General features: G+C 44.3%; 1 protein-coding gene and 1 long non-coding RNA gene across 2 annotated transcripts in view; one reads left to right on the forward strand and one right to left on the reverse strand.

Moving 5' to 3' along the window:
* Positions 1-584: 584 nt before the first annotated feature.
* On the reverse strand, positions 585-5219 carry LOC136655358 (uncharacterized). Its single transcript, XR_010794650.1, has 3 exons — positions 4376-5219; positions 1294-1374; positions 585-817 (listed from the first exon to the last, which is right to left on the reverse strand). It is a non-coding gene; the product is annotated as an uncharacterized lncRNA (long non-coding RNA).
* An 11401-nt stretch (positions 5220-16620) lies between these two features.
* Positions 16621-24121, forward strand: part of TRIM2 (tripartite motif containing 2) — a 45045-nt gene continuing 37544 nt past the window's right edge. Inside the window, exon 1 of the mRNA XM_066632888.1 lies at positions 16621-16705. The gene's annotated coding sequence lies outside the window, so the exon portion shown is untranslated. The remainder of the gene's footprint in view (positions 16706-24121) is intronic.

Below are 24121 nucleotides of genomic sequence, written 5' to 3' on the forward strand. Positions count from 1 at the left end.
ATCCCTCAGCTCAGGGGTGTCCAAAGTTTTAGGCAGGAGGGCCACATCATCTCTCTGACACTGTGTTGGGGGCCGGGGAAAAAAAGAATTAATATAAATTTGAATACATTTATATAAATGAATATATTAGAGATGGAGCATATGAATGAATGAAGGTCTTGCAATAGCTCAAGGCCTATAAAAGTCCTTGAACAGAGCAAGGCCAGCCTTTCCTTTGCTGCCACTGCTGCATCACAGATGTGAAAAGCAAGCAGTGGAGGGAGCCCTCATCCCACAGCTCATGTGAGAGGTCGAACAATTGGCCATCATGTTGAAGGCAGTTGCATCAGGCCAGCATGGGCTCCAGCAAGTCTCTGGAGGGCCAGAGGTTCATTGGAGACTGGGGGCTCCCTGAGGGCTGGATTGGGAATCCTCGAGGGCTGCAAGTGGCCCCAGGGCCGAGGTTTGGGCACCCCTGCCTCAGCTGGAAGGACCCCTAATACCAATGGAGGAACTGAGACAAATCTCAAGGGAATCTCAACACCATGCCGGCAAATCAGGGTGCTGGTGGTGCATTGTACAAAGGACTGACTGAGAGCTGGGCGAAACAGGTTTGAGCAAGTTGCAAGTTATCCAACAAACAGCCAAGCAGCAAGTGCCTGTGAGGCCTGGCCACACCAGGTGATTCACTGTCCGCCATGAAGTTTGCAAAGCCACAGGGGCCTGACTGAATTGAGTAGGTCAGCAACTTTGCCAAGTAGCAACTGGGTTCACACTTCAGGCAGGCTGTAGGTTTCTCTTGGGATTTGCATGATGTCTTCAAATGTGGGGCAGCTCTCTGTGGAGATCACGCAGAAACAGAGACACAGTAACAAGAACATGAGACAGTGGCATCAGTTGCACGTATTCTCTGGCTTCAGGTGCATACTTGGTATTTGTGAGGCAGGGTGGTGCTACCAGTACCATGTAGTTATAACATGTAGTTATACCATGTTGGGGGCAAGCATAGTTGAACATTATCTTTGGGGGGGGGGCAAGTTTGCCATGGAACTCTGCAGAGGATCCCTGTTTAGCCTTTTGTGGCAGTGGGGCAAACAAAAGGGATTTGGATGAGTGTTTGACCAGCAGTATCAATGGTTGGGGTCCATGGCATTCGCCAAAAGGGAGCAGACACTCCAGCTCTTAGCTGTAGCAAAGGGAAAGGATGGTTGGGCAAACGCACATGTGGTAAACTTGAGGGGTGCGGAGACAGGGGTCCATGAGACCGAGATGCTGCATCAATACTTTGTGGCATAGAATCCCCCCCTTGCTTACCTGTGTGGAATGCATTGTCCTTCCCCTGTTGGGGTGATGAAGTAGAGATTCCACTTGGGTGACTCTCCAGGGGCAGAGTCCCTGGAATAAGAATTCAGAGAAGACAATTGTTAACACAATATCTTGCCAAACTTGTGGTGAGGGACAAGAGATTGTGCATTGACTCCTCCTTGTCCCATCCATGTCATATCCCAGTCTCCTCCCTGTTTTGACCACTCCACTGGTGGAGTTGCACAGCTATCTGTGACATATGAGCTATGTCAGCATAGCACTTTCCTGGCATTTCGCTAGCATCCATGATGTGTCTTGCAGGTGGACCTTTGTGCCAGTGGGGCTGTTTTTACACCATCATATGCGGAAATGCACTGATGTACCTTTGGAATAGAATTGGAGTGCTGGAGACACATTGGGGAGAGAATGATCAGAATAACACAGAATAATACATTTCTAACTGCCAAATCACCAGCCTCTTGATTCAGATCCAGTTTCCTTGCTTTTAAAATCTGATGAGGCAACTGGTAAAAATAAAATAGCAGTCATCACCTCCCTTACCTGAAGCTCTTAACACCTCTTCTCCACCCATCCCACCAAGCCCTGATTAGTGTCAATTGTCAAGCTCTGACATGACAGGATTCTTTCATCCCACCTCAGATTGCCATAGAAACACCAGCCAATCCTGCTGCAGTCTCAGGATTGCCTCTGTACTTCTCACTACCCACATACTCTATGATCGCCTCTCCATTCGTGGCATGGTTGCCTCGTCGCAAGAGTCATGGGCAAAAGATAGGATCTAATGCATGTGCACCATGAATGTAACTTGCTCATTAATATGGATACAAAGTCCACTGGGAAATGGCAAGAAAGGAAAAGTAGGCACTGTTTATTGGCTTGTGTCATGGAGGAGAATGTTTGAGTCCTGACATTCCAAGCCCCTCGCCATGGTGAAAATTGCAGAGCGGTAGGTGGCCATGGATTGGTGATGGTTCTTTAGCCTACAGATAAAGTTTAAATTAGTAATTGGTTATTGCTCAGGCAGTAGGAAAGGCAGAGCAATGAGGCTTAAAACTGGTTAAGGAGTTAAATCGACCAGTGCTCAATATGGATTGACCCCAACGTGCCCCTGGTGTAATGTAGTCTTGAACTGTCAGCAAAATTCTGCTTGGTGTTCATAAACATCACTTCCTTTTCCAGCAGAAATTTCCTTCCTTGTTTCCCAGTTCTTTCCTTACTTGGTGATGTGCTCAGGGTCATTCGCTTCCAACCAACTGCACATTTTTGTTGTAGTTGGAAGTCGTGCAAGCAATGCATCTTTTTAGTCTATGAATGAATGTCAAACTGATGAAAAGGCAATTTTGAAGCTGAAGAATGAGCAAGGCTTCTTTGTGTAGGGCTGATTGTGAACACTATGGCATGGGCCTCCTTAGCCATGAAATATGGTACTTAGGAATCAATAATTATTGATGGGGGGAAAGCAATTATTTGCAATGTAATTACTGGGATGCTGGTAGAAGTCCAGTTTAGTGCTGACCTTGACATGAGATAAATAGTTGTATCTAATTGATCATGTGAGCTTGCTTCTCCTCCAAAAAATGTCAACACAAAGAAAGTAGGGTGAGGTCACTTTTGGTCTCTATGTTTCCAAAAGTTGCATGTTGGTTTTTCCGTATTTCACATGATAGCCCTTTTTGTAACGTCAGACCTGGCTATCTTTTGTTCTCTCTTTGTGTATGGTGCAGATTCAGCTGCTTTGCTGGTTTCCTATGAGGCCAGTTACGAACAGTGTGGCCCTGGACAGATTGCAGATGTTATAGTATGTGTGTTTTAGAACATGTTGGGGGTCAGCTGCCTTATCTACACCTTCCCATGATTATGGTGTTTATCTGCAGTGAGAACGCTGTACTTAGGGAGAGAATACCACTGTGATTTGCAATCCTGAGTGCCTAAAAGAACTCTGTACTTGTGGAGGATAGGAAACATGCTGGGATGGGGCTTGCTGGCCTACCACACATGTTGTACATGTACTAGAGTGCCTGCATAGGGTTAGAGTGTTTTTATTTAAACTCCGCCCTGCCCAGTTCCCCAGTCTCTTCACATTCACAAGACCTCCCAAAAGTCCAAACCACCACTGACTATTCTAGCTGATTTAAGGCTCCAAAATGCACTATTAAATATTCTTACATAGAAGAACCAAATATTTTCCAAGGCATTGACTACGATTAAGAAAGAATTATGAAGTGGACTTTTGGAATGTATTGGGGTTGTTGCTTTGTGCTTTGTTTACTGAGTATGGAACACACTTATGCGCAGACATTGTGATGACATTGACTTGCTTGTATGTGTCAACAATCACTGCAGTAATACCATTTCAACTGAGAAGAATGGAAATGGAGCACAAATGGCACGTGGATGGTACCAGAAACTTCAGATGACATTTTGCAGAAGATATGCTGAAAGATTTTATTGTTCTAGTTAACAATTGCAGGTCCTTAGACAAGCCGAGCAGTGGTTCTTTCAGCGAGATCCAGACACAGTAGAGTCTCTTTATTTCCACTCAGTGCCCCCATTTTTTCCCCATGGATACTGCTTGCTTTCAAAGTGGCGATTGTAATCAAGTGGAACACCCAGTAGCAGATGGAATGATATCTTGGAATATAGTCCTGCTGATGTATTTTCCATAATCAGTGTTTATATGCAGCTGTGATCTGGATCTGAATGAGGGTGAGCAGGCTGGAATAAGAGAAGGCAAACAGATAAAACAGGATTCTCCTAGTCTGGCTGGACACATTTAGCCCATGCATCATGCCTCTTCTGTTTATGCTCACATAAGCCTATGTGAAATTACTTCCTGAACTGCTGATGATCTCTGACTTGAAATTGATCACTAGACTCCTCTGTGATGTACACTTTGTAAGTTGCACGTTTAGCAAGAACACAGAGGATGGTGTGTGTGTTACATCCTTGTCTTTATAAAGCTGTGTGGATAAAACAAACTATATGTTGTCAGTTTCCAAAGCTTCCTGAAGAGTAGTCTTATTAGTTTGCTGCAAAATAACAAGAATTTTGTAGCACTTTAAGGACTTACCCATTTTCATGGGCTAGAGATGACTTCATCAAATGCAGACTTATTCTGACTTGGGGTGCCTGCATGAATACACATGTATAGAAGAGAAATGCACATGTTTGAAGAGACATATACACATGTTTGAAGCATGTATATACACATGTTTGAAGAGACACTTGGCCAACAGACTGAGGCAAAGAGGCAAAGAAGGAAGGCCCATAGCCAGGGAGACAGACCAGGGACAGACTACACTTGCTCCCGTTGTGGAAGGGACTGTCACTCCCGAATCGGCCTTTTCAGCCACACTAGACGCTGTTCCAGAACCACCATTCAGAGCACGATACCATAGTCTTTTGAGACTGAAGGTTGCCAACAACATGATGAAGAGAAAAAATTATAAACAGTGGATTAGATGTCCATGAAATGCAAGAGGCACAATCTGTGATAATTCTAATTATTCTATGTAATGCTTCAATATATATATAAGATAAACACAGTGACAGTAACCATTCACAACATCAGGAACTGATGACAGCACAGTCTTCCTAAACATATTTTAGCTACGTTAATGAACACCTTTTGTAGGAAAGGAAACTCTTGAAAATTTCCACCAGGATTTCAAGAGCTTTCAGTGATCATCAACCTGGGCCCAGACCAGTCATCACAGCACACTGACTTTTTGGATACTACTGAGAGACTCCATGATGGCACAAACCTCTTCCACCTGAGGATAACACTTGTGCATTTGATGAAGTGGGCTGCAGTCCATGAAAGTCGGTTTCAATACTTTTTTTAGTCTTTAAAGCTTATAGCCGCCCTGGGTCCCTTTGGGGAGAAGGGTGGGATAAAAATAAAGTTTATTATTATTTATTATTTATAGCCCTGATTCCATAGCACTATACATCAACCATAAGCTACTACAACCAACTAACATTCAGGACAAACTGTGCTATAGGATCTTTATACAATTACTGATTGATACATCTCAAAGACTTCCTTTAACCTTTTCAATAAACGTTTATACCAATAACTGTATTGTGTTATCTTAGTACATCTTCAGTCCTGGATTATAATAGTGCTACACGGACACTTTAAGAAGCAGTACTGTACTGAATGTTGTACATGGGAAATCCAACCCACATGGTTACTTGGATGTAGGCTATCACTGCATTTGGTGGAACTTTCTCTTGTGTAAATATGCAGCCTGAAATACACCACATCAACAGAATAGCACCAAACCATTTATATTCTTAATTAAATACGGGCACAATTTAGAGTTGCTCTTGGGCCAGTGTAAGTCCCTTGCACTGGCCTGGAGGTGTCCCAAATGTGCCAGTGGCCAAAGCCAGTGCCATTGCACCAGCAGAACAGTGAGTACACACCAGCCGAGTCAGGCGGGAGCAGGGGCACTTAGGCCGGATCCTAATCTCACTCCTGGGCAAACCGGTGCAGCGCCAGGTTACTCAGATCTGTGCCACTTCTTTAGGTGGCACAGATCCGAGTAGCCTCACTGGGGCTGCTGCCGCATTACCCAGGGTAAGGGGAATCAGTTCCCCTTGTCCTGTGCTGAACGGCAGCCAGCCCCAAACCCGTGCTGGTTACAGGGCAGGCCAGGTGTCCTGCCTGTTCCAGCATGTGTTAGAATTGGGCAGTAACTCTCATTTCTCTGCTCCAGCCACAGAAGTATGCTTTTATTTACACTGTAATCTTATACTCATTTATTCAGAAATAAGTTCCACTGTGTTCAGTGATTTTATTCTTAGATAAATATGTGAGGGATTGCAGCCTTGAGTTAATACAATAATCCCCCTAATACCTTATAAGTCAAAGGCAATAGTTTTACTGTGTTGCAGGAAAGATTCAGGTTAAATCATGGATGCATTGTAAATGTAACAGTCAGCTTGATGATAGCAGTTGGTTCAGATAGCTCCTTCATCCTGACAAGCAGCCCTTATCACTATATCCTGCTGCCATTCTGTAGCCTGCTGGGATTAAAAATGCAAGGTCAACCTGAAGGCAAGGCTTTTATGAAAGGAAACAGATGAGGGCAGGCATGTGGAAAACCTGAACATGATCGTCCTGAAAATACCCACCCACTTCAATGACATCTGTAAGCTGGATTGATTAGACCAGCATTTTAATGTGGCATCTATTGTCCTCCAGGATCATAAAACTAAATATAATATTATCACAAAACTGTATGCAGCTTTTTTCAAGCAAGCATCATTGTTGCTCTAAAAATAAATATAGAGTATGCTGGAAAAAGCTGAACCTGCAAGATTTCTGCTTACATTGGTATTAAAGGCCTATGAGCCCTTCCAGAAATAAAAGTTGACACCCTTGAGGGGAGATAATTTGACTACAGATGGGAAACTATCATGATGACACAAATGATGAAATAGGCTGTAATCCTATATGCTTACCCGGGAGTAAGATACATTGAATTCAATGGGCCTTAATTCTGAGTAAACATGCATAAGGTTGCACTATGTTATGCAGTGTTCTATCAGGTAATCATCACAATGGCCTTGCTGGGTAGATTGGTATTATTATCATATTGCAGAGAGGGGACTGAGTAGCAGAATGTGACTTGCCTAAGGCCACCTTGTGATTCAGTGGCATTTGAACCAGTGGATACAGTTCATTCTTTTAGGGCAATCCTAAATAAGTACGCAATCCTAACCCCTTATGTTCATGCTTTCCAGCATGGACATAAGGACAATGCAGCTCTGAGTTAAGGGAACAAACATTCCCTTACTTTGAGGAGTCCTCTGTGAGTGACACCCAATTGCAGGATGCAGCGCATGTCCCATTGGCACCGCTGTGTCAGTGCTGGAAAGCACTGACATAAGGGGTTAGGATTGCGCCCTTAGCCATTACACTTATTGCATTAGAAAAGCAATTTGTAGAAAGCTCATATGAAGATTATAAGGGAGGAATGCACCTGAAGACAACCGTCCATAGTTTTGTACCTGATACCTATTTTTTTTTTTAATACATTAAAGCAGGACCAAAAGGTAAATGTTAGATGGCTGCTTCTTGTTTTCATAGTATGCACAGCAGATCTGTCCTGATCTTGGAGTGACATATTGATTTACGTTTTTCCCTGTTCTAAGCATGTTTCCCCATATTCAGCTGTGAATACTGCAGCACAGTTCTTTCATGACAGCATTTCTGTCTCCTCCCCCCCTTCTCTTAAGAATGAAATACAATATCTTAACCAAACAGACACTCCAGAGGCTGGCCATTGGCTGGCATTGTCCCCTGATACAGCCGTCCAGCCTTTTTGGTTGTGTGCTGACAAGCTGTTTATGTTTTTGTAATGCCACCCTTTAATTCAGCCTCCTGAGGATTATAATGGGTCCAATTGTCTGAGTACTGCAGGGAGCAGTTTCTTCCCCTCTTCAGAGAGACTGCCTGAGGAAGAAACATGATGGGGAGCCTGTAAGTATGCTTCTAACTATATGCCATCAGGTCTTCTTTTTCAAAAATGTATCCTGGGATTACAGAAAAGTCCTTATTCAGAATTGCTGGCAGGAAGTTAAAAGATGCAGTTTGGGTTCAGAGCAAGGAATTTTTCTTTTTCTGCTTGGAAGGAAGTCTTAACCTTTGAAAGGGCAGCTGTTTGGTATTCAGTAACACGCTTCTGAAGATTCCTCTGTTCGTACCTCAAAAAACGAGAGTGAGGTCATCCTAGAGGGAAAAGAGCTGGAGATGGAGATGGAGAAAGCGACAGAATAAGGTTACTGGCACAAAACTATTGAACAAGCCTGAACTTTCAAAGAAGCAGAGTCATGAGTTATTTGGCATCGTGTGCTAAATGAAAAATATATTTTATTTAAAATATATTTGAAGTGTATTCAAAATATAAGTATATTCAAAATATACTAACAGTGAACAATACAACAAAGATAGACCAGGAGGGGTGAGGTAAAAGACAACAAACTCTCCTCAATCTTTTAGAAAATCTAAGAGTTGGCATGCTGTGAAAATTAATGCTCCAGAAACATGTTGAACTGGTGCTCTGGTGTACTATGATTTATTTCCAGTTATAAATATTGTGTGTTCAGCATGTGAGAATTCTTGACCTGGCTGAGATAATGAAGCATTTGTTGGGTTACAGAGTGGGAGATCTGGGTGCTAAAGTACAGTGAAGTTTTGAAACCAAGATGTTTTCTTTTTTTTCAAATTTCCTAATGTTACAAAGCCGATTTGGACCTCTGGATAAAATGATGAAGTTCATTGGGGTGTTTGTGCGTGTAATAAATAAATATATATTTATGTATGTATGAGAGAGAGAGAGAGAGAGAGAGAGAGAGAGAGAGAGAGAGGGTATACCCATATACTCCTGTATACTATTGGTATATATTAAATAGTATATATACTGTAAACATGAAATGCTCAATAAGATACAGTAATCTTATAAAATAGGTATTCCCATAATGATATCAATCACAGTAGCACCTACGCTATCATTTCAGAGCTGGCATTAGACACTCAGTCATTCAACACCTAAATCTCAGTTGATCTTTATAGCTTATAAAGCCCCATTTTCAAAGAGAGCAAATAAAGATACAAGAGATAAATTGCTCCCTGCAGTGCTGCAAGGTGTATAATTAGCAACTCCAGCATCTTGCTTTGTCTCTCATTTTATTGCAAAATTCTTCCAGTCTCTTGCGGGGGGGGGGGGGGGGAGGAGTAAATTTCCTGAGGGAGTTTGAACCTAGACTCTCTGTGCTCAGACCTGCAAAATCTCAGGTGAGGCCCCAGATAAGCAGATTTCTCTTACTCTAGCAGGGCTAGCTGTTTTGCAGGCTGAAATTTAACAGCTGCAACTTTCCAGCAGATGGATGAAACTTCACCTGTTGAATTTCCACCAGACAAGATCTTTCAGAAAAATATTGCCATTTTTCCAGAAACTTTTTTCTCTGTTTGAATATACATTTGTGTATGTTGTGTAATATGATTATGGCCCACATCCTAACCCACTTTCCAGCACTGGCATAGCTGTGCCAATGGGATGTGTGCAGCATCCTGCGGTTGGGGGGCATTCACAGAGGCCTCCTCAAAGTTAGGGAATGTTTGTTTTCTTACCTAGGAGCTGCATTGTCCTTACATCGGTGCTGGGAAGTGGATTAGGATTGTGCCCTATGTCAGATACTACTTAGGATGGAAATTCAGAGGATTGTGGAAGATCAGAATGGTCTTCCTTGCCTACTTGTATTCATTTTTATTACTAGAGTTGCCATTTTCCCCTGAAGACTTCTAACTATTGTTGATTTCAGCATTTGTTTAAATAATAGAGTTAGGCCCTTTCTTTTTAAAAAATTAACTTACCCGTCCTTCCAAAGAATTTAGCACATCTTACATATGGCTCCCAAGTTGACCTCCCATTCTGGGACTTGCAGTGTCTGTTCTGAGGTAATTACCAGTGGAACTAGACCATTCTCTCGGCCATTTAAAACTTACACTACTGCTACTACAGCTGATACTTGAACACTTATATTGGCAAGCATGATGGTTGAGCTAAGGGGAAAAATCTGATAAGGCTAGTTGCAGAATGTCCTGGCTGCAATTCTATTTACCAACTGTCCAGCCATTTAAAAGCAACAACACAACTACAAACCTGGACAGATTTCTATTCTTAAATATGCACATTTATAAAAAAGCGAACTTATATAAATTATGCACGGTGTTCATGTGTGATAGAAAGTGACGGTCACATTTTAACTGGACATGCATTCAAAGTGAAATGAGCTCCATGGTGGGCTCTGGGTTTAAGGGAGCTCTTTGCAAGGTTCCTTCCAGTATGCTCTCTCCTACCCAGGTGGCTCTTTCTCCCAGAGCCAGCCCAAGACCTCCTGACACCTGAGACTGCATGCCAAATGGCGCCCCCCTTATTTGATGATATGCCAGCCTCTGCTCCTTCCATTCGCCAATGTTCTAGTTCAACACTCTCCACATTTCCTGTTCCTTTCTGTTTCCCTCGTTCTTTTCCAGTTCAGGAAATGGAAGGAGGAGGAAGAGCAGGCAGGCAGGCAGAGATAGAAGTGAAATTCAAGTCTATGCTCAGCTAAGCTTCCTGTATGACCACTGTCTCTCAAACCCACAGGACTGTTATGAAGACAAAAGGAGGGAAGGAAGTACAAACACCACCCTGAGCTCCTTGGAGGAAGCACAGTATAAAAATAACTTACTTTTATACATTCACTTAATGTACGTATAAAGCTGCTTTTTAGAGAATTAGGGCATCTGGTCCATATAGCTCAATATTGTCAACAGTTACTGGGAGCAACTCTCTTGGGTTTCAGATATGGGTCTTTCCTAGGTATACCTGGAGATGCCAGGAATTGAACCTGGCACCTTCTGTGCACAAAGGAGTTAATTTATCACTGAGCTACAGGCCCATCTCCAATGTGTATAAGACATTTTATGGCACACATATAAGATGCATAGAATTAAGCCTTTCTAGGAACTCCTAGCTGACCTTCTACTGTATTCTGAGAAGTAGGCTTGCCTTTGATCCTAGTTTATCTCAGCCAGTCGAATCATCACATCATGCAGTGAATCACTGAATTTCATCTTCTGCCACGAGCTGGAGGGAAAAATGCAAAATCTCTCTAGGAACAATTGGAGCCAAAATGCCCTTCTAATGCCATTGAAGATATCGTCCCTATTTTTTTTTTTTTACCTAAACTGAATTGAGTTCTCAAGACATGGATAAACAGTTTCCTGGCTCTGTTGTCAGTACATTTTTGAATGCTCATCAGGTTTATAATTTGTAGGCTGAAAAGAACAGATGAAGTTGCCTTGTATCAGTCAGACTATTCTACCCAGCTCTGTATGATTGGCACTGACTGACAGTTGTGGTCCAGGTTTCAAACAGGATAAGTCTTTCCCGACCATGATTGGAAATGCTGGGATTGAATCTGGGACCGTCAGCATGCAAGATCTGCGCTCTACCACTGAGCAACAGGCCCATGTGCAACATGCGTATTTTGAAATCTCAGCAAGATGGCAATACCTGAGCCCTTAATAATCCAAGGTGGATAGTGGTTTATTTATTATAATTATATACCACCTTTTTCAATAGACTCATGGTGGTTTTCATAGGCAGACTGAACATAAATCCATTTTTAATGGTATTTTACAATTATTATTCTATGAGACAATATTGCAGAAACTCCATTTCTCCAGGAGTTTCCCTTCATTATCTCACAGGCAGCTGCAGACCAAGCTTCAGACCAGCTTCTCAAGGTCGTTGCCTGTTTTTTTCACCACCTGACTCCTTCACACTCCTCTCCTCCACACAGACTGTGTCTTCGTTCTCCCATCAAAGCTACTGATCCTGCTTAGCTTTTGCAGGCAAGGTGACAGCTCAGCTTACAGGCCACACCTCCTACCCTTTACGTCCATTCCTTTATAAGTGTGTAAAGCACCTCATGTTTGTTGTTTTGATGTAGTTTGTACAACAGCCCTATAAGGTATGTCTGTTATCTCAACATGGCAGCTGAGCCCAAGTGGTTTGTCTAAGTAAGAGTGCAATCCTGAGTTGCTCTTAAACTGGAGCAAGTCCCTTGTGCCAGCTTCCAGATATTGCAAATGTGCCATAAAGCACATTTACACCACCGCAGGAGTTGGGGAGGCCACCGCAAGGTTGCACACTAGCCTCCCCATGCTGGATCTGGTCCTGTACCAGTACACTGCTTTTTTTGCACTGCTGGCGGGCCACCAGTGCAGGAGTTTGGAGAGGGCTAGGTAGGGCATTTTGGAGGTGTTTCAGTTTCTGGGGAGGGATGGTGGTGGGCAGGCTGGGCCCAGGAAGAGGGTGGGACCAGCCTCTGACACTCAGGCCAAATCCTAATCCCTTCTCAAGCAGCCTAGCCTTACACTGGGCTGTTTAGATCTGTGCCAGTAGTTTAGCTGGCAGAGATCTGAGTAGCCCCATTGCAGTGGCTGGGGCATTGCTTAGGATAAGAGGAAAAATATTCCCTTATCCCAGGTTGTGCTACAGCTACCTCCAATCCTGCACTGGATATGATGCAGGCCAGTTGACCTGCCTGTTCCAGCGCAGGTTAGGATTGGGCTGTAAGTGAGTTTATGACAAAGAATTTAGTGAGTTCTTGGGAAAGCCAAGATTCAAACCAGGGGAGTTCTGATTTGCAGAGCAGGGTCTTAGTCTGTTTGCTAGACCAGCTCTCAAAGAGTTGGGAGGAAGATTCTTCCTCAAAGCTGCTGCCATTACCATCTTTCTCAGAGGGCAGTCAAGCAAGCCCTCCAACCCCATCTATCACCCTTACACCCCTTTATTGAATCAGTTGCTGTTATCTCTAAGCTCCATGTCGCATCATGGAGTGACTCTTATAATCCAACATGACAGATTCATTCTTTCTGGCTATGTAAATTTAAAAGACAGATGAACTGAGGGTGAACTTCTGATCATCCTTAACATCTGTAGTTTGATGTCTTCCAGATATGTGAAGCCAGAGTGCTGGAGGGTACGAGAAATGACAGCCTTATCAGTATAAAGGGACACCCCAGCTCTGAAGTTATCTCTGCTGTCAAGGATGAGTGAACAGCCCCAAAAAGAAACCTCTGCTCTTTGTTAATGTTCAGGATGTGCAGGGAATTTTTTTTCCAAGGCAACCATGTATATGTATATATGTTGGTGTAAAGCTATCTTCAGAATATTGTTCAGGATTTAATAAGTAGTGCAGCTTTTTAATTATAACATTTAGAATTCAACAATGTACATTTAACCAAGAGGCATGTTCCTAACTCACTGTCACAGATAAGTGTGCATGTCTAATTCAGACTCGCCCATCAAGCATTAAAGACAGAGCATCCATATATCACTAGCTCATGTGGTTAGGTGAGAATCACTGAGAGTGTAGCTGGGTCATATAGTGCTGTATATAAGCATGGAGCTGGTATAATGTAGTAGCTCAGAGGCTGAGGTGATTCTCAAGATTTCTGCAGTTTGCCTTGCCACGAACACATTCAGGCTGCAATCCTAACCTCACTTTCCTGGGAGTAAGTCCCACTGAATGCAATAGGACTTACTTCTGAGTAGACCTGGTTAGGATTGTGCCCTCAGTCAGTGGCGTAGCTAATGATCGTGTAGCCCGGTGCCAAGCTCAAAATGATGCCCCGGAAGTGATGTCACACCCGGGCTTTTAAAAAATTGAAAATTGAGGGAAAACCAGCCTCCTCCCCCCAGAAGCTCACCACCTACTTGTCCTGCCGCCACCCCCCAGTAAGTGGCATAATGCAACTACCTGCCATCTGGGGTCAAAGAAGATTTTGTAGCCACCCCACAACAAAATAAAATGTAATTAAGTAAATTAAAGTGTGCCCCTTATTGGTTAGAGCAGCCATTTTCAACCACTGTACCATGGCACACTGGTGTGCTGCAAGTGGTCCACAGGTGTGCCACAGAAATTTGGGGGGAAATCATTTATTAGTAGGGCCAATGGGAGATGTGAGCCTCTCCCCCCTCCCCCACTGACAGCATGCTGTGCCTTGTCAATTGTCTAAAACCTGATGGTGTGCCTTGACCATTTTAGTGTCTTGTCAGTGTGCCCTGAGATGGAAAAGGTTGAAAATCACTGAGTTAGAGACACTGTGCCGGGCTGAAGAGGGACAGTTATTCTCCCCCTACTACATATAAGATGAGCACTCCTGGAAAAAAGTGCCTCTTTACCCAGTTAGCATGTAACTGTATTATGATACATGGAAATGAGAGCAAACTCAAATTAACACCTTATTCATTCCATGCTGTATATAATAACATCTCATTAGCTTTCAGGACGATCAGTCTCAGAGGTCAGTTTTAAGAAAATCCACTTTCTGTTCCATAAGGCAGTTGTGTTTTCATTTTCTTGTTAATTGGCTATAACTTTTGATAGAATACCGATATTCCAATGAGGTTTGTTTCATTGCATTCTGCATTAAATTACCTTTACAATGATATATAACATGATGGTATTATTAGTACATACCAATTTTTTCACAATTTGGTCACTAGTGTCAAGATCAGCTTGTTGCCCTCCTAAAGCTTGTTGTCCAGTGCAGCTGCTACCCCCTGCACCCCCTTAGCTGTGCCACTGCCCTCAGTGGCTTTTGCCAAGCCACATCCTCTTAGCTGCAATATGAGGATAGTATTGATCTTATAGGCTTGTTGTAAGGGCATCAAGATAATTTGTAAGAGGTACTTTCCACACTCAGAAAGTAGCCAGACACCTGTGCACCAAGCTGCCCCCCCCCCCAAGCAGTCTTGGGTTCCTCAAGGAAAGACTGAAGTGTAGTTTTGCTGTCTCCAGAGAGGAGTTTTTAAAGGCTTCCTCTTATGGAAGCCCCTCCTTTATTAGCAGCTGTGCTGATACCAGTGTAGCAGATGGAAAGCCTCATCCCACAAGCAACGGGGTGCAAATCACCTGCTGGTACAACTCCACCAACAGCGTGGCAGGAAAGGGTCAGAGAGTAGGGTGGGTTGAGGTAGAGTTGGTGGATGCCAGATCTCAAACCCCCTTCCTGAGCCCCACAAGCCCCTAGTGGCTCTCCAGTGCTACACCAGCAACGGAGCAAGTGTAGCTCTGGATATGAGGCAACCAAGATGCAAGGTAAGTCTCGCTCCAATCTATTGTCTTCTCCACCAGGGCAGGGGGTTGCATTCAGTGGCCAACTCATCGTAGCCCTGCACTCTCAGTGTAGCGGCCAGGTAGGATTGGGCCATTAGGTTGTGCTCAGATGATGGATGGGCAGCCCAATCCTGAGCTGCCCAGAGCTGCGGGACCCAGCAGCTCCACTAAGGGATCCTGCCTGATCCAGAGCCTCCTGCACAAGGGATGTTTGTCCCCTTCCCCCGAGTAAGGGAAGCAGTCTCCCAATGGGACTACTCACTTTAGTGGTGACTGTTTGGTCACCACTAAAGTGAAGGTGCTCGGGTAGGGCAAGCAACTCCGCAGACCCGCCTCTCCCCCTCCCCAGAATGCCTCCCCCCGACCAGGCCTCCTCCTCCCCAGAACGCGTCCCCCACGCCTCCGACCATGCCCCCATTTCCCGTTCAGCAGTCCGGCCTTATGGCACGTTTGTGACTGTGGTCCGCGCCGTGAAGGTGCAGCGCGGACCACAGGATTGGGCTGTTAGATGTTGTGTTAATTTGGTGTTGGACAGCTAAGCCAGGAATGTGTGTTGGGGGAGGGGGAAGAGCACTTACACCCTAATCTGATGGAATTTGAACCCCGTTGCTGATTTGGACTGCGGGCCCAATCCTATTCAGTTTTCCAATTGGATCTTATAGGCACAGTTCCATCTTGTAGTGGGGCAGCAGTCACAGAGGCCTCCTTAAGGTATGGGAACATTTGTTCCCTTACCATGGGGCTGCATTGTAGTTGCGCCAGAGCTGGAAAATTGGATAGGATTGGGCCCTGTGTCACTTGTACCCTGCCAGTCCCTGATTTGCCATTTGGACCAGCTGCCAGCTGTACAAGGATTGGGGCTTTCCCTGCCTGGCTTGAAGTAGCTGTGCTGATAAAGTGTGCATGCACCTTGTTTGGTGGTTTTCATACAGATGTATGCAAACCATGCTAGAAGCTGGCTGAGCTGTGTCCAACAAATACTCAGCTCTACGGAGATTGCATGTGCCAGGTCAACTGGGAGTTGTAATACTGTATCAGTGTTGCCTCTGGCACTCATAACATAGCAGCTGGGTCAGCTAAAGTAATTTCACTAGATTGTGTGTGATCTGTTAGGGAATGTGGCGTTTGCATGCTTTGCTCTCCTCTGTGATGACATCAGACTGTGAATCAGGTCAGCTGGGGCTGGGCTGGAGGGCAGGGAGGATTTGTCTTTACAATTAAGCTTCAGTCATCCTGGCGTTTTGACCACTCTAAAAGAAACAGTGTACACTCTGTATTCAGACCTGCTCAGTGCTTAATTTCATTGGGTATCTCCTGATTTTGGTTCCCAAGTATGATTTGCTAGGCATGGAGACTTGTGGGCTAATAATTTAACTCTGGAAACAGACCAAGAGCTTATAAAACAGGCCACAGGTCTGTTTTTAGACTGACGGCTGGAATATTTGTTTGCACCAGTCAGACAAGGCATTTAGCAGACTTCCATTAATTGTGCAATTTATAACAGCCAGCTGGTGGATATTTTCAGTCTTTTTGAGATTCAGATTAGAGTTGTCACAGAATTTCACAAGAGTGCTTCTCCGTGTTCCTGTCATCAGTTTATGAAGAACAGATGTGAGAACGACTTGGAAGTTAACATAAAACAAAACCTCGAGCTGGTAGTACAAACACTTGATTGAGAACTCTGGAGAAGATTTGAGCTCAAGCTACACTGGTGGGTTTTGTCTTCCTTTTTGGTTTTTGCTACGTTGTTGGTACATATCTGAGACAGCAATTTAATTTGTGTGCATTGTGGGGATAATATCTTGTTAGATCTCTTCCCGTTGAAAAGTACTGTAGCAAAGATTTTTACTAGGAGAATAATTGTTTAAAGAGTTTTTTACTCTTCTGCTGACTGTACTCTAAAAGTGGCAGCTAATGTTAACTGCTGTAAGTTTACTATAGCTCCCTGCATTAATTCTCACTTAGGAAAGTGGTAAGAAAACACTTCTGCTGAGACTTCTAACAGCAATTCTGCAGTGTTGATGTGTGAAGGGGGAGAGATACAAAGAAGAGATACAGCCCCTCCTTCCAGGTTGTTTTTGGAGGAGGGAGTGATGGCTTTGGGGGAGGTAAAGAATTGGCAGTTTGAAAACTTTCTTCGGGAAGTGATTGACAGTAACATTGGTTTTTGAGTTTGACTCACTTCAAGTAATGAACATGTAGGGCACTATTAGACAGCAGAATATCAGCTAAAGGTTTACTACAAAACTGATTTTACTCAGTCCTGTGTGTTCAGGGTTAGCTGGAAAAGTTAGCAGTTTGAAGAGGTTGTATGGTGTTGCATACGTAGGAAAGACAAGACAAAGAAAAGCAAACATTTCTGGTTGTTTTAATATGTGTCCTTAAAACATGGGTCAGCGCCAGGTTTCCTGTACACAAAATGTGAACGATTGTCTCCATTACAGAAATGGAGTAAATAATCTGTGGGAAGAAAAAATATCCTCTTCTTTTAAGGCTCTGTTTGTGGTTGCTCATTTCCCCCCCCCCCTTTTTTTTGGAGAATCAACCCAAGGAATGTGTGTGGTTTTTTTTCCCCCTCTCCCAATTTTTGGTAGACAGAAAATATTCAGCAGTTAAAGTAAACCAGCGCATTGGAAGTGTGAAATCCTTTGTTAATAAGGGTGTTATGCTTGTATAGGTGTGAGCTGCTTAACAACCTTTTGCTTAACATCATGTATGATGGTGGTCAAAGCAAAATAAAAATGCTCTTAATGAGGCAATCCCATCTCCCATAGCCTGCAGCAGAGAGTCTGTTTATACAACAGAGAGGCTCTTAATGCAAAGAATAGGCAATCTGTCTCCAGTAGCCTATGCAGCCAGCTAGTATCTGGCAGAGAGTGTCTGTTTACACAACAAAGGCAATAGATTAGACTGAATTGTCACTTAATGACCTAATTGCATAACAACTGGAGAACATATCCCCATTGTTAAGTGGTACACACCTGTATTCCATGCACATTGAGAGTTCTTTGAGGATTGGTGGCTTTAAAAGTACTTGGGCTATTTTGTCTTTGCCCAGTTGTTAATTATTGACTTGTTGCTGGTGGTGTTTTGTTCTCAAATGGTATGTATGAAATATATTTTTTAGAAGATTTGTAGACATCTAAGGGAAATGAGGCATGGGCAAGTTTTGGTTTTGTCTGTTTGTGTTAGAGTCTTGTAACACTTTCTGTGTGAATATGTAACATACAACTCAATCCTAGGCATGCCTACTCAGAGGTAAGGTCCACTGAGTTCATTGGGACTTGCTTCCAGGGAAATGTGCATGGGATTGCAGTCAGTCTTATTATAGTTTGTAAATTCACTGTGTATGCTAATTTTAGTACACTAGTGGTTATGGTATTATGACAGAAACTGAGAATTGTTTTCACTTACTAAATGTTGATGGTCAACGTTGGTTGTGGTCAACTTTTCATGTAAAAAACTATACTGACAACCAAACTCAAGAATGCTTTAATTCAGTACAATTGGGGATGAGTGCATGTAGGACTGAGGAACTCTCTTTCCTGAAGCAAGTGCAAAGGTCAAGTTACTGTTATGATTACTGTAATTATCACTTGATAGCGAGAATGTGTGAAACTGCTATAATGCATTGTTATGTGACTACTTATCACTGGATCATTGCCTCTTATCATAATGAGAAATTGCCACTTCTGAGAGCCAAGCTCAGAGGTGATAAGCTTATCAAACTTCATACAATGAATGTTTGAAGTAACTTCAGATTCCCCCTCTTTTAGAACACACTGTGAAAGTCCTATATAATCTCTCTCTACCATGAGACTATGAAGCTTGGTGGGAAAAGAGCTGCATGGTTATGGGAAGGTCTAAGAAGTGATACATTCTTATGGATGTTCCTAGTGGATGAGTTTTCAGACTAAGGGCACAATTCCAGAGCTGGAATAGCTGTGCTAGTGGGGCATGTGCCGCATCCTGCAGTTGGGGGGCAGTCACAGAGGCCTCCTCAAGGTAAGGCAATGTTTGGTCCAATGTTTGAAGCTGCATTGCCCTTACCTCAGTGCTGGAAAGTTGATTGGGATTGTGCCCTTAGTGATATTGTGCTGACGAAAGCCAAGAAAGCAACCATTGCCCCCTCCCAGCTGAGCCAACACCCTCAACCTTGTATTATGAGTGTTATACTTTGGTAAAGGAGCCCTGGACTTTTGTGCTTCCAGCAAGCATATAGTGGAGTTAAATTAAGCATAGCTAAATTAAGGCAAAGGCTAATTTCAGACATGTGAAATATGCAGGATGTATTCTGGAACTTCCTGTTCTTGCCAGCGATATCACTGAGTGAGTTTACAAACAAGCAAGCTGGTGATGTAGTTGGATATTTTAATGCTGTGAATATTTCACTGGAGACCGCAGATGATAGAACTGTCATATACTGTAGTATGTCTTAGTTGCAGCAGGGGAAAAATCAAAATATTGGGGAGTGAAAAGTGCTCTGAATGTCTACTAGTCTTCAACTTTTTTGTGCACAGGAGCCAACTTTAACTTCCAGCTTGCAGCACAGAGTTCTCAACTGCACTTGTCTGTGTTCTTAACATAAGAAGCTGCTATCTATCAAGTTGGGGCATTGGTCTGTTTAGGTCAGCATTGCCTATCTGGCAGCAGCCCTCCAGAATTTCAGGTATTGCCAAGATTTCAACCTGGAACCATCTACATGTGAAACATGTTTGCCACTGCCGTGCTACAGCCCCTCTTCTCATCCTGGTCTTTTTCTAAAAATCCTAAGCCAGCTGTTCCCAACCCATGGTCTGCAGACCTCAGGTCTGCAGGTCTCTCTCACAATGTCTCACAATGTCTGTCTCACAATGTCTGCAGGTCTCTCTCAGGTCTCTCTCACAATGGAGAGAGGTGAAAAGCGGTGTGCCCCAAGGATCTGTCCTGGGACCGGTGCTTTTCAACCTCTTCATAAATGACCTGGAGACAGGGTTGAGCAGTGAAGTGGCTAAGTTTGCAGACAACACCAAACTTTTCCGAGTGGTAAAGACCAGAAGTGATTGTGAGGAGCTCCAGAAGGATCTCTCCAGACTGGCAGAATGGGCAGCAAAATGGCAGATGCGCTTCAATGTCAGTAAGTGTAAAGTCATGCACATTGGGGCAAAAAATCAAAACTTTAGATATAGGCTGATGGGTTCTGAGCTGTCTGTGACAGATCAGGAGAGAGATCTTGGGGTGGTGGTGGACAGGTCGATGAAAGTGTCGACCCAATGTGCGGCGGCAGTGAAGAAGGCCAATTCTATGCTTGGGATCATTAGGAAGGGTATTGAGAACAAAACGGCTAGTATTATAATGTCGTTGTACAAATCTAAGGTAAGGCCACACCTGGAGTATTGTGTCCAGTTCTGGTCGCCGCATCTCAAAAAAGACATAGTGGAAATGGAAAAGGTGCAAAAGAGAGCGACTAAGATGATTACAGGGCTGGGGCACCTTCCTTATGAGGAAAGGCTACGGCGTTTGGGCCTCTTCAGCCTAGAAAAGAGACGCTTGAGGGGGGACATGATTGAGACATACAAAATTATGCAGGGAATGGACAGAGTGGATAGGGAGATGCTCTTTACACTCTCACATAATACCAGAACCAGGGGACATCCACTAAAATTGAGTGTTGGGCGGGTTAGGACAGACAAAAGAAAATATTTCTTTACTCAGTGTGTGGTCGGTCTGTGGAACTCCTTGCCACAGGATGTGGTGCTGGCGTCTAGCCTAGACGCCTTTAAAAGGGGATTGGACAAGTTTCTGGAGGAAAAATCCATTATGGGGTACAAGCCATGATGTGTATGCGCAACCTCCTGATTTTAGAAATGGGTTAAGTCAGAATGCCAGATGTAGGGGAGGGCACCAGGATGAGGTCTCTTGTTATCTGGTGTGCTCCCTGGGGCATTTGGTGGGCCGCTGTGAGATACAGGAAGCTGGACTAGATGGGCCTATGGCCTGATCCAGTGGGGCTGTTCTTTTGTTCTTATGTTAGGTGGTCCACAGGAGCATGGGAGGTGTTCCGTGAGCCAGCTGGGCCCAGTAGTCATCAGGAGAGCGGAATGCATGTACTCATAGCTTTGCTGGACTTGAGTGGGCCATACCACTCTCCCTAGTCTCCAGTTGGCCCAAGAGCAGAGCAGTCCACAGCCATTGGCAATGACACAATGATGTAATTGCATCATCACCATTTCCTCCTATAGCTGCAGTCTCAGTAGTCCACAGTGGACCCAAGTGCAGGTGCAGTGTTCTGCAATGCCCAGAGATAGGGAACTGCTGACCTAAACAGACTGTCATGGTTCACAACCTACCAGATTCAGACAAAGGTAATTCTTTCATCTTTCATCTTTTCATCTTATTAACCAATTTCTGCCCAGCCCCCAGGTGTACACATTTGATCTCTGTTGTATGTATGGAATTTGGGCATAAATGACTTATGCAGAATGTGTGCCATAATGATAGAACATGCCACAAGAAGTGACAGAATGTGAAACACAGTAATACTTTAGTTAATGCTGATGATCCATACCATGAAACAGAGCTATAGGAAATGCCATTGGAGGAAATGGGAGCTGATTGGTCCAACCCTACCCAGAATGCATTGTTCCCATTGGCTACAATGGCTGGTCCATCAACTCTGGATGAGTGCTGTAGTGAATTTGCTTTGAAGGAGTCACCATTATGGGAGGTATTACTGCAGAGGTTTTCAGACTGGGGCGTCATGACGCCCCAGCCTGTGGGTCCTGGCCTCTTTGCCCTTAAGGGGTGGGGGCAGCCAGGAGGCAGGGAGGAGGCAGCGGTGCGATCCCCAGGATTGCGCTGCTCAGGGGGCTGCAGGGGCTTGGTTGTACTTACCACAGCCTCCTGCAGCCTCCTAGGGGTGCGGGGAGCCCTGCGCGACTGTCTGCAGGGCTCCCCGATACTTCCAAAGTGAAAGTGGGGCAATCACACCCGCCTCCATTAAACCAGAAGTGGAGTGCAATCACTTCACTTTCACTTCTGACTGAGCTGCAGGGACTGGGATGTACTCACCAGTCCTGCAGCAGCCTTCCTGGGGTGCGGGGAGCCCTGTGCGAGCCTCTGCAGGGCTCTCCAGGTCGGGGAAAGTGAAAGCAGAGCGATCACACTCTGCTTCCAGTTTTGCAGAGGCAGAGCGTGATTGTTCCACTTTCACTTTCCCTGACCTGGTGAGCCCTGCAGAGGCTCCCGCAGGGCTCCCTGTACCCCAGGAAGGCTGCTGCAGAGACTGGTGAGTGTATCCCAGTCCCTGCAGCCTCCCTGAGTGGCTCGATCCTGGGGAATCGCATTGCTGCCTTCCCCCCGCCACCACTGCCTCCCTTGCAAGAACTTACTGCAGGTTTCAAACTCCTGGAGAGTTTGAAAACCGCAGTATCACTGTATGTCAAATGTTGCTTTTCTCCTAGGATTTTTGGCCTGCCTTCAATTCTGAATTGGTACCCATCCTACTAGTTAAACTAGCCCCTTGGCATATTTTATATCTATACCTAAGAATCAGAGATGGTCGGAAGATTTATTGACTGATTGTACTGTTGCCCTTCTCCCTGCCCTAGTCATCAATGAGATTCACTTGAACAATAGAGTAAGCCCAGTAAATACAAAAATGAGACATGTGCTTCATTTGGGAAGTGTCATGTGTCACTTGGTATTTACAGACTCTTTCAGCTCTCATTCAGGGTGTAGCCTGGGAGATTACTATGTTGAAGTGTCCGCTGTTGTTATGGTCAGGCTGGAACTAGGGCTGGCTGGGCTGATTTGCATGGACGTTTTTCCTGAGCTCCTGAAGCACTAGCACACCACGTAGCAAGGGTTTTTCAGTTGACACATCAGCCCAAATTAAGATTGTGTTCTTCTGTAACCCCCACTTTTCTCTGAAGATTGCTGCTTACGTAAGCCATCCCTCAGAGTCTTGGCACTCTTGAGTTACTGAGTGATGCAGCGTCTTGGGTATTTTTGATCACAGGAACAGAAGTCAAAACACATTAATAAAATAACAAGTTTCTGAAGACCACATGGCTCCTGCTAGAGTGCCAAGGTCTGGTGTTTTGGGAACTGTTCAGACTTTGAGCTTTCTTAGTATGATATTGCATTTTGTCAAGCAGGAAGTTTCATTGTTTGATGAATTATTTCTAAGAATGCTATCAAACTAGGATCGACACTTAAAAAGGGGGGGGGCTGTAGGTCATTAGTAGAGCACATGTGTTGCATACAAACCTGGCATCTCCAGGTAGGGCTGGGAAAGACCATTTTCTGAAACCCTAAAGAGCTGCTGCAAGTGTAGACAATACTGAGCTCCATGGACAAAGATCTGACTCAGTAGAAATCAGCTTCCTATAATTTTGCTGGGAGGAGCAGGGAAGAAAGGAATTGCCTGTAGTAATGATCTTTATCCTCTCAGGAGTTGGTCCTGAACTGAAACTTGGGACCCACCTTCCAGAGTCCTCGCAGATGAGAAGAATGGGCAGGTGACTGACTGACTGCTTGGTTCTTGTTATTTTTCTGCCTGGTGATAGCCAATCAGCTTGTGCTATTAACTGTGTCATTTTGACCCTTAGGGCACAATCCTAACCAACTTCCTAGCACTTAAGTAAGGTCAGTGCAACTCAGAGGTAAGGGAACAATCATTCCATTATTTTGAGAAGCACTCCGTGAGTGCCCCCAACTGTAGGATGCAGCACGTGCCCCATTGGCACAGCTGTGTCAGTGCAGGAAGGTTGGTTAGGATTTGGGCCTTATTTTCTTTCAGGTCAACTGGAAGGAGAGGAGAGGCACACAGTGACATGACAATAGTGTGCACTCAATTTTGAAAGATGCTCAGAGAGGGAAATTGCAAGTAGAGGAACAGCTCTTGCAGGGGGAGCATGTGAGTGGGTGGGAGATTGAAGGACTTGGCCAGATCAGTTTTTGGTGGGATGTTTTGCCTCTAGGACCCCTGCTGTTCAGACTGTGCAAGTCTCAAAACAAAATTGTGGAGCAGCATTGCATGATCCATCTGAGGTCAGGTTCCAACCCATCTCTGGCCTAAACAACCTAAAAACACATTTGTCTCATTTTTTTTTAAATAGGCACAGATAATTTCTGTTATACCAAC

The sequence above is a fragment of the Tiliqua scincoides genome, chromosome 6, assembly GCF_035046505.1.
Source record: "Tiliqua scincoides isolate rTilSci1 chromosome 6, rTilSci1.hap2, whole genome shotgun sequence".
NCBI lineage: Eukaryota > Metazoa > Chordata > Lepidosauria > Squamata > Scincidae > Tiliqua > Tiliqua scincoides.